The sequence below is a fragment of the Capricornis sumatraensis genome, chromosome 4 (assembly GCF_032405125.1).
Source record: "Capricornis sumatraensis isolate serow.1 chromosome 4, serow.2, whole genome shotgun sequence".
In the NCBI taxonomy this organism is placed as follows: Eukaryota; Metazoa; Chordata; class Mammalia; order Artiodactyla; family Bovidae; genus Capricornis; species Capricornis sumatraensis.
In genome coordinates, this window is record NC_091072.1 from 58,812,483 (window position 1) to 58,822,802 (window position 10,320).

The 10,320-nt window shown below is 34.8% G+C and overlaps 1 non-coding gene across 1 annotated transcript; it reads right to left on the reverse strand.

The window, feature by feature from the left end:
* Positions 1-6,288: 6,288 nt before the first annotated feature.
* Positions 6,289-6,361, reverse strand: TRNAW-CCA (transfer RNA tryptophan (anticodon CCA)). The gene has a single exon. It is a non-coding gene; the product is annotated as a tRNA-Trp (tRNA).
* Between the last annotated feature and the right edge of the window lie 3,959 nt (positions 6,362-10,320).

Consider the following 10,320-nt stretch of genomic DNA (forward strand, 5'->3'; position numbering starts at 1 on the left):
TAGTCAACGTTATGGTTTTTCCAGTAGTCATGTGTGGATGTGAGAGTTGGACTATAAAGAAAGCTGAGCACAGAAGAATTGATGCTTTTGAACTGTGGTGTTGGAGAAGACTCTTGAGAATCCCTTGGACTGCAAGGAGTTCCAATCTGTCCACCCTAAAGGAGATCAGTCCTGGGTGTTTATTGAAAGGACTGATGTTGAAGCTGAAACGTCAATACTTTGGCCACCTGATGTGAAGAACTGACTCGCTGGAAAAGAGCGTGATGCTGGGAAAGATTGACGGTGGGAGGAGAAGGGGGCAACAGAGGATGAGATGGTTTGGTGCATCACTGACTCAATGGACATGAGTTTGGATAAACTCTGGCGGTTGGTGACAGACAGGGAGGCCTGGCATGCTGCAGTCCATAGAATTGCAAAAAGTTGGACATGGTGAGCGACTGAACAGAACTGAACTGATAAAACTATTACATTTGACTAGTGAACTGACCCTTTTATCATTATTCAGTGTCCCTGTAGCTCTAGTAATTTTCTTTGCACTACAGTCTGTTTTTTCAGATATTACTATAGCCACTTTTAAAGAAAATTAATGTTTTCATGGAATGTCTTATTTCATGTTTTACTTTCAATCTTCCTATATTGTTGAATATGAGGTGTGTTTTCAATTGCCAAGTCATGTCCTACTCTTTGTGACCCCATGGACTGCAGCACACCAGGCTCCCCTGTCCTTCAATAACTCCCAGTTTGCTTATAGAGAGGGTGATGCTATCTTTTCTCATACTCATATAATTTAGTCATTTTTTAAATCTACTTTATCAATTTTTCTGTTTTGAATGATGTTTAAATTTAATGGGGTAGTTTAATATTAAAACATATATATCAGTTATTTCTGAGATTTGATAGATAAAATAAATTATATTAAAAAATTCAGTGCCTTGCCCAAAATGATACAGACAGGATCAAATTTTGACATGATCAATAACTTCTGACTTAGTCCAAGTAAAATAATTCCTAGTTTCTTCCTATACATTATACTTAACACTAGTATGAATATAAATATAAATCTTAGGATTCTACAAAAACATACAGTTGATATACAATTATTCTCACACTAGTATACAAGCCCAGTTGTTAAAAATCAAGACCAATAATTTCTGGGTAATTTTTAGTCTGTAAATTTTATTTCTTTTGTATAGTACTAGACATAACTTTCACATTGGTCTTACAGAGGATGACATATGTTTTGAGTTCAAATGCTTTCTAAGAATTGCTTAAATTAGTATTTCTGAAAACTAATATTTATAGGATGTAGGTGATTTATTTTCCATCTTGCAGAGGCAGGTTTCTGTAATTTTAATACCTTTTTCAAAGATGTACTTTTATCATTATTTTAATTGAGGTTTGAGTCCCATGATAATTGTACTACGACTTTTACAACCAACCATAATATTTTACCTTAGCTTTCAGAGTTTACTACCACAAGGTGACAGCAGATATCAGGTGTTTAAGAGCAAAAATGCTTAGTTACAAAACCCCAGGAAAATGTAGTTCAGACTTAAAGAAAAAAAAATTGTACAAATCAAATCTCTTGTACAGTACATAAAATACATCTACTGGAGACATAATGGCAAATATAAATGGCAATGTGTTATGCTGGAGATAAACTACTTTGAAATGGGCCTGCAATCCGACGTTATTTTCTAAGTATAAACCAAATTTGTAAAATTGATATAAACATTTCGGCTCTCCAAGGTAAATGTATTCTTCATTAAGAAAAATATCTTCCCTCTACCCATTATAGTAGCACAGTTTAGAAAATGAATCATAACATTACATTTTGAAAATTGGATAAGCTCTGTTAATTGGAAAATAAGTTGATTTAACTTTATAAACTGAAGAGTTCTTAGATATTTAAATTATTAAAAACACCATTTTCAGTTTAAAAATAAGCAATAATTTTCCTTCAGTTTAGTTCAGTCACTCAGTCATGTCTGACTCTTTGCGACCCCATGAATCGCAGCAGTAGAATGTATAATGAAAATAATTATACATATGTAGCTTGGCTGTGCCTAGAATCTGGTGGCTCAGAGGTTAAAGCGTCTGCCTAGAATGTGGGAGACCCAGGTTTGATCTCTGGGTAGGGAAGATCCCCTGGAGAAGGAAATGGCAACCCATGTACAGCTTGGCTGTACATCTCCTCTTTAGAATGTATATGGAATGGTTTAGAAAATAAATAGAATATCTGTGAGTTACCAAAAATTCAGATTAGAATTTATGATTTTTCTTAAAATATATAAAATGTTGTGTTAACAAAATGCTTATTGGATTAGAAATAGGAGGCTACATAATATAATGGCTAAAAGTACAATTTTTTTTTAATTTTTATTTTTACTTTATTTTACTTTACAATACTGTATTGGTTTTGCCATACATTGATATGAATCCACCACAGGTGTACATGAGTTCCCAACATGAACCCCCCTCCCACCTCCCACCCCATATCATCTCTCTGGATCATCCCTGTGCACCAGCCCCAAGCATCCTGTATCCTGCATCGAACATAGACTGGCGATTCGTTTCTTACATGATAGTATACATGTTTCAATGCCATTCTCCTAAATCATCCCACCCTCTCCCTCAGAGTCCAAAAGTCCACTCTACACATCTGTCTCTTTTGCTGTCTCGCACACAGGGTCATCATTACCATCTTTCTAAATTCCATATATATGTGTTACTATACTGTGTTGGTGTTTTTCTTTCTGGCTTACTTCACTCTGTATAATCGGCTCCAGTTTCATCCATCTCATTAGAACTGATTCAAATGTATTCTTTTTAATGGCTGAGTAATACTCCATTGTGTATATGTACCGTGTATATGTACTACTGCTTCCTTATTCATTCATCTGCTGATGGACATCTAGGTTGTTTCCATGTCCTGGCTATTATAAACAGTGCTGCGATGAATATTGGGGTACATGTGTCTCTTTCTATTCTGTTTCCTCAGTGTGTATGCCCAGCAGTGGGATTGCTGGGTCATAAGGCAGTTCTATTTGCAATTTTTTAAGGAATCTCCACACTGTTCTCCATAGTGGCTGTACTAGTTTGCATTCCCACCAACAGTGCAAGAGGGTTCCCTTTTCTCCACACCCTCTCCAGCATTTATTGCTTGCAGATTTTTAGATCACAGCCATTCTGACTGGTGTGAAGTGGTACCTCATTGTGGTCTTGATTTGCATTTCTCTGATAATGAGTGATGTTGAGCATCTTTTCATGTGTTTGTTAGCCATCCGTATGTCTTCTTTGGAGAAATGTCTATTTAGTTCTTTGGCCCATTTTTGATTGGGTCATTTATTTTTCTGGAATCGAGCTGCATAAGTTGCTTGTATATTTTTGAGATTAGTTGTTTGTCAGTTGCTTCATTTGCTATCCTCAAATCAATCAATGTAATTCACCACATTAACAAATTGAAAAATAAAAGCCATGTGATTATCTCAATAGATGCAGAGAAGGCCTTTAACAAAATTCAACATCCATTTATGATAAAAACTCTCCAGAAAACAGAAATAGAAGGAACATACCTCAACATAATAAAAGCTATATATGACAAACCGACAGCAAACATTATCCTCAATGGTGAAAAATTGAAAGCATTTCCCCTAAAGTCAGGAACAAGACAAGGGTGCCCACTTTCACTGCTACTATTCAACATAGTTCTGGAAGTTTTGGCCACAGCAATCAGAGCAGAAAAAGAAATAAAGGGAATCCAAATTGGAAAAGAAGAAGTAAAACTCTCACTGTTTGCAGATGACATGATCCTCTACATAGAAAACCCTAAAGACTCCACCAGAAAATTATTAGAGCTAATCAATGAATATAGTAAAGTTGCAGGATGTAAAATCAACACACAGAAATCTCATGCATTTCTATACACTAATAATGAGAAAGTGAAAAAGAAATTAAGGAAACAATTCCATTCACCATAGCAACGAAAAGAATAAAATACTTGGAAATATATCTACCTAAAGAAACTAAAGACCTATATATAGAAAACTATAAAACACTGGTGAAAGAAATCAAAGAGGACACTAAGAGATGGAGGAATATACCATGTTCATGGATCGGAAGAATCAATATAGTGAAAATGAGTATACTACCCAAAGCAATCTACAGATTCAATGCAATCCCTATCAAGCTACCAGTGGTATTTTTCACAGAACTAGAACAAATAATTTCAAGATTTGTATGGAAATACAAAAAACCTCGAATAGCCAAAGCAATCTTGAGAAAGAAGAATGGAACTGGAGGAATCAATTTGACTGACTTCAGGCTCTACTACAAAGCCACAGTCATCAAGACAGTATGGTACTGGCACAAAGACAGAAATATAGATCAGTGGAACAAAATAGAAAGCCCAGAGATAAATCCATGCAACTATGGACACCTTATCTTTGACAAAGGAGGCAAGAATATACAATGGAGTAAAGACAATCTCTTTAACAAGTGGTGCTGGGAAAACTGGTCAACCACTTGTAAAAGAATGAAACTAGATCACTTTCTAACACCACACACAAAAATAAACTCAAAATCAATTAAAGATCTAAACATAAGACAGGAAACTATAAAACTCCTAGAGGAGAACATAGGTAAAACACTCTCCGACATAAATCACAGCAGGATCCTCTATGATCCGCCTCCCAGAATTCTGGAATAAAAGCAAAAATAAATAAATGGGATCTAATTAAAATTAAAAGCTTCTGCACAACAAAGGAAAATACAAGCAAGGTGAAAAGACAGCCTTCTGAATGGGAGAAAATAATAGCAAATAAAAATGCAATTTTAAGAATCAGACTTCCTGAGTTCAAGGTACTGTTCAGTCTGTCTGTGAACTTTGATTACTTACTTAATTTTTCTGTGTCTGTTTCCCCAACCATGATATGCATTTAAAATTGTAGAATAACTTCTGAATTATTATTTCTATATTCTATTTCATATTCTATATTTTAAGTTATAGTACAATTTTTATCTCACAAGGCTATTGAAGTATTTTAACAGAGAGAATACACACATTCAATTAGCATGCTCCTCACAGTTTGTAAACTCTATATAATTAAATGCTATGCCATTTTAAAAGCACAAATGCCTTTCTCTGTATTTTGTCAACATGCTATACAGTTTATTGCTTTCATGTTGATGATTCAGATATTCACATTATGTTACTTTGAGTGTGTATATGAGTATGTGTGGACACTTTTAAACACTTCAAAGGTTTGGGAAATCTTTGAGATCTTATTGAAACCAGAACATATGAAACCTGAGTGGTCTGATGACCCAAAACACTACTATTCTTTCCATATATCAACCCACCTTTTGGTGAGTTTTAGCGATCTGAACAGTCAGGCAATTCTAAACACACCATGAGTTTTGTCAGTATTCTTGCTGTTAGAATTCTGGATAATGGCCAAGCTATAAAAATAGTTCAGACATGAGTAAAGTGATGGAGTCACTCATGGGGAATAACCCTGTTATCCTCCATTCTTAAGTGGGAGGTTGCAAAATCAGTCAAATAACTGAGAGGGGGATGTTTCCCCCCTCTTAATTAAAAGGGGAAAAAAAAAAAAAAAAACAGAAACCAAAGGTAACCTGACTTCTGAGGACATTAGCCATTTGTCTGTGCACTTAGCTATAAATAATGGAACTTTTCATTTCCTAATACTTGGGTGTTTTGAGCTAAGGAAAGTCAAGAATCATTAAAAAAATATCACAGCATAAAAATTATTTTTAAAAATTAGCAAAGTAAATCTTTGTTAAATTCGACTTTTGGATTCTTGACTATGAGTGCAGTATTGCATTCATTTTGCTTCTCTTTAAATTTGGTCGATTCATTAGGAAAATCATACTTTTTTTGTATCTCCATTTACTTTTTGAGGTAGTTTTAAAATTATCTCCATTTTAATTTTTGAAGAGAATCATTTTTAAGGAGATAATTTTAATATGAAAATTAAATACTTTTCTGTATAGCTGCTATTACAAATACTGCATTGAAATGTATTTAATAAGAGAATTATTTACTTTAGATACATGACTGCAATGCCCTTCTCTCTATATAAGCAATAAAATTTGAAGTATTTTCCAAATGCTCAGTTTCAGTGCATTATTTATAGTATAGTGAAGTCACTCAGTCGTGTCTGACTCTTTGCGACCCTGTGGGCTGTAGCCTACCAGGCTTCTCCATCCATGGGATTTTTCAGGCAAGAATACTGGAGTGGATTACCATTTCCTTCTCCAGAGGATCTTCCTGACCCAGGGATTGAACCTGGGTTTCCTGCATTGGAGGCAGACGCTTTAACCTCTGAGCTACCAGGGAAGCCCAATTATTTATAGATAGCTACAATTCTCATGTGAAAGATCACCATCAAGAGAATTTAATTATATATGGAGAGAGTCAGTGTCACTTGAGCCTAGATCAGAATACTATAGCCTTAAATTAAATTGACTCTTACACCCTAGTGCCAGAAGATCTTTCCAAGTCAGCCAAATTGCTGAATGCACTATACTTATTCATGCCAGTTGTTAAGAAAATCCAACTATTGTCCTAGTAATTAGACTTATATTTTGTTTGAATTTATCTGAATCACACAGTTTTAAAAAGGTAAAAACCTTAGCCACATATACAAAAATTTCCCTAAATGTTAGTTAATAACAGCATTCAGTTATTATAAAGCAATTTTCTCCATAGGACTTAACAAAAAAACTTCATAAATTGTTTTATTCAAACAAATCAATTCATGTTTTGTTTTCCAAATGAAAAGTACTATTTTCTATTCATTCAGTATTTAGTCAACAAATACAATTACATCCTATATCTTGAATGGCTATGAAACCACTGAGAATTCCCATTTGTCTATTTTCCTGCCTCTGATTTTATTTTTCCTGCCTCAGATTTCAAAAGGTCATAATGGACATTTACTTTACAACCCCTGAAGGAGTTCTGCACAGCTCTGTCTGCCTTCTGTTCAAATTGCTGAAAGAATTTGAGGCTGAAAAACCATTCTTTTTTATTAGGACTGAAACATACTTCTCTATACAAACTGGAGTTGCTCAGAAAAACTGGTAGTATTGAAATGAAAAGGCCTTATCAAAATGCATTCTGGATGTCTAGAAAACAATTAGCAAAACATGATAATTGTCAAGTTTAATTTTACCCCTTTGTAAGAATAACCTCATTAGAATGTTTGCAAATAATTTCCATACAGTGTTGACAATAACTACTTTTATCAATTGTACAGTTATCTAGAAAGAATAAAAGCCAGTGAGTGCCCATAGAATCTCATGATTTCACTGATAGCTGCCATATTTAATTATGATTATTATTATTATAAACACCATTTTGAAGGAATTTATTTGCATACTGTTTTGTTCCATTACACTGAGAGGGATTTTTAAACAAAATTAACAAGTATATTGCATTGTTTAAAATATAGTTAATACACATTTTAGGAGATATTTATGTTTCATTATTTTAGACCTTGAGAGGAATTGAAAGAATGTACCACAGGGCAAGTCAAGGGTAAGAAGGTAATTGTTAAAAAAAAAAAAAAAAGAGAGAGAGAGAAAGAGAGAAAGAAAGAGACACAGAGAGATAACATAAAAAATGACCATGCTGTATCAGAGGCCTGGCTTTTTTCTTAACAAAGTCTTATAAACAAAGATGAGGCCACTCAAAAAATAAACTGCTCGTCAAATTCTTTCTTCCTCTTCACTCTCTCCTGCTTTTCTTTTCTATGGTTTTGTCTATGATTTTGTGTATCATATTATGTGTGTGTATAAATTACAATATGTTTTTTGTTAAACATTACTAAATGCTGGTTTTTCTACAAACAGCTTGATGAACAATTTTTTCCTTGATTATGTTGATACTTTATTCTGTTTCCAAACATTTAAATCATAAATTTTAATATAATGATAAATACATAAGAGAAATTAATCAACACTTAAAATAGTGTTCCAATTTGGTTTTCACCTATTATGAAGATAATAAGTTGATGTATATTTAGAATATGTCAAACTGATAACAGTTTCTTCAAACCAAATAAATCCATTCACTAAATTAATTTTTTTAAGTGTTTTGTTTTCTCTTTCATGCAAGATCCCAGTGTTGACTAATATTTTAAATAGTCAAAAATATCATATTTACACTAATTATTTTAAAGGCCTGTGTCTTCTCTTTCCTTTCGAATTGATGTACTTACTTTGACTCTCTCATTTTCTACACTTATTCTCCCAACGCAAGGGCCAAAGGAGAAAAAGAAATGACATATTCGATTCAGTAATAAATTGATGCTTTGCTACCTGAGTCCCCAGATGATTCTGTTCTCTAGTCACAAACTAATAATTATAAGTTTCTCTATAATCTGTCTTTTAGAGAGAGAGTATTTATTTACTTTTCTTCTTAAAAGTAAGTGTATGGGGATGAAAGCTAGAGAGTAATAGGGTGACAGCTAAAGATAATACTCATTAACAGAAGGACAACTGAAGTGAGTAGTGACAATGTTATTTCTTTCTGCCTACTGTTGTTTATTGAATGCTTTAAAACTAATCCCTAAGGTGTTTCTTTTTTTTAGTAAATTTTCAAATAAATACATGCTAAATGATATGGTAATTTTCATACTGTACTGTACACCGATGGATGCATTTTTTGGAAATGCTAACGTATATAACATGTTTGCCTTGAAAGTGAACTCAGTGGACCTAGAATCTCTGCAAATGACACTACCTCTATTGAAACGTTTAATGACATTTCATGTTTACAGCTCTAAAGAATCTGCCTGCATGTAGGAAACTCAGGAAACATGGGTTCGATCCCTGCGTCAGAAAGATTCCCTGGAGTAGAAAATGGCAACCCACTCCAGTATTCTTGCCTGGAAAATCCCATGGATAGAGGAGCGTGATGGGCTACAGTCCGTGTGGTGCAAAGAGTTGGACACGACTGAGCATGCGTGATTACTACACCTGTTCTTCATGCTATCCTTAGAAATAGCAGGGTCTAGTGAGACCTTTTAAGCTATAGCTTCCTAAGGTTATAAGATGTAGAACTGTGAATAAGAATGTTTTCAGAGTATATATGCCAAATGCCCCTATTTCTTAGAACAAAAGTTTGTATTCTGATTCTGATATCTCATGCTTTAAAATCCTAGAAAGAGGTGAAAAGCAAGAGGATAGAATTTCCAGAAAAATCCTTCTAGAAGTAGTTTCATAAGATCTATGTGCTGCTTAATAGGATGACCATAGTGAAATCACTACCCAGAGAGTTACATCAATACAAGTACTACAGTTACACCCATGTGCATCTTTTTCAATAACCCCTCTAAACTTTCAGAAGTACATTAGCAGTTAATGTTCATAGAATATTGGCATAGAATCTCAAAACCATGTCCTGAGAACATTCTTTGCAATTAACACTGAAATAGTCTAACAGAGAATCTCCAAGGGAACTCCTTCTTTGGCCAGGGTATCTTAGTGCCCCAGAGTTTTGAGATTCGTTTTAAACACCAACAACATAATTAAGTCTCAGTTCAGTTCAGTTCATTTCAGTTGCTCAGTTGTGTCCGACTCTTTGTGACACCGTGAATCACAGCATGCCAGGCCTCCCTGTCCACCACCAACTCCCAGAGTTCACTCAAACTCATGTGCATCGAGTTGGTGATGCCATCCAGCCATCTCATCCTCTGTCATCCCCTTCTCCTCCTGCCCCCAATCCCTCCCAGCATCAGGGTCTTTTCTAATGAGTCAGCTCTTCACATGAGGTGGCCAAAGTACTGGAGTTTCAGCTTTAGCATCAGTCCTTCCAAAGAACACCCAGGACTGATCTCCTTTAGAATGGACTAGTTGGATTTCCTTTCAGTCCAAGGGACTCTCAAGAGTCTTCCCTAACACCACAGTTCAAAAGCATCAATTCTTTCACACTCAGCTTTCTTCACAGCCCATCTTTCACATCCATACATGACCATTGGAAAAACCATAGCCTTGACTAGATGGACCTTTGTTGGCAAAGTAATGTCTCTGCTTTTCAATATGCTATCTAGGTTGGTCATAACTTTCCTTCCAAGGAGTAAGCGTCTTTTAATTTCATGGCTGCAATCACCATATGCAGTGATTTTGGAACAGAACAGAATAAAGTCTGCCACTGTTTCCACAGTTTCTCCATCTATTTCCCATGAAGTTATGGGACCGGATGCCATGATCGTTTTCTGAATGTTGAGCTTTACGCCAAATTTTCACTCTCCTCTTTCGCTTTCATCAAGAGGCTTTTTAGTTCCTCTTCAC